Source organism: Branchiostoma belcheri, unplaced genomic scaffold, assembly GCF_001625305.1.
Source record: "Branchiostoma belcheri isolate BF01 breed outbred unplaced genomic scaffold, Haploidv18h27 scaffold1093, whole genome shotgun sequence".
Lineage (NCBI taxonomy): Eukaryota > Metazoa > Chordata > Leptocardii > Amphioxiformes > Branchiostomatidae > Branchiostoma > Branchiostoma belcheri.
Genome location: NW_017802484.1, coordinates 2,360 through 3,312, shown reverse-complemented (window position 1 = coordinate 3,312; position 953 = coordinate 2,360). Strand labels below are relative to the sequence as shown.

Sequence of the window (953 nt, the reverse complement as noted above, 5' to 3'; positions counted from 1 at the left end):
ATTGTTTAAAGCTATCTATTGACAGTGCCCCTACTGTACTTGGTGACAGTGAGTTCCACTCTGCGATAGTTCTAGGAAAGAATGAATTCTTGAACACCTCAATCCTTGGTTGATAACTCTGGTACTTGAATGCGTGGCTATTTCTTGTTCTCTTCTGGGCTGGTATTAGGTACTTAGTAGTTGGGACATCCACCAGTTTATTAGTCATTTTGTACATCATGCATAGTCTAGACATTTTTCTTCTGTCTTCAAGTGAGGTCCACTGTAGGTTTCTTTTCATTTCCGTGACACTAGCACCTCTTACATAGTTGTTCATACAGAATCTTGCAGCTTGATTCTGTACCCTTTCCAATTTGTCTTTGTCTTTCTTTGTATATGGATCCCATACTGTCGCAGCGTATTCTAGGTTCGGTCTTACAAGTGACGTGTATGCAAGTGATTTTACTCTCGTTGGACATGCCCACAGATTACGTTTAATCACTCCCAATGTCTGTTTCGCCTTAGTTGTGATTTCGCCTTAGTTGTGAGTCACTCTGCTATTTTCATTGACAACCCAAGGTGTTCTTCAGAGTTCTATCTCAGCCAGAGGGCAGAGCCTGCATGGGAGGCTTTGATACAAAATCAATCTGTCATGCCCTGTTACCAATTAATCCTAAAGTAAATACATGAAACAGCTTCTGGTTTTTCATGCTGCTTAGCTGCTGCCTATCAGGAAACACACTTCTCCATTCAACTTCAAGTACAGGAAGGCCTGGCCCTCTGTGAAAAGGTGGGATTATTGGCAGAGTTTGGCATTTAGCATTTAGCAGAATGTGGAGATATGACTATGGAGAAATTTTTTTCCCTTATCAATAGCTTCTACATGTGTGTACATGTAAGGTATAATTTCTGAACCCTTACATACAGAGCTCTGATGGAACTGGTGTTTCATACCATACATGTAGATGACTATT

General features: G+C 40.7%; 1 long non-coding RNA gene across 1 annotated transcript in view; it reads left to right on the top strand.

Moving 5' to 3' along the window:
- Window positions 1-953, top strand: part of LOC109481701 — a 4,334-nt gene that overhangs the window by 1,028 nt on the left and 2,353 nt on the right. The window lies entirely within an intron of this gene.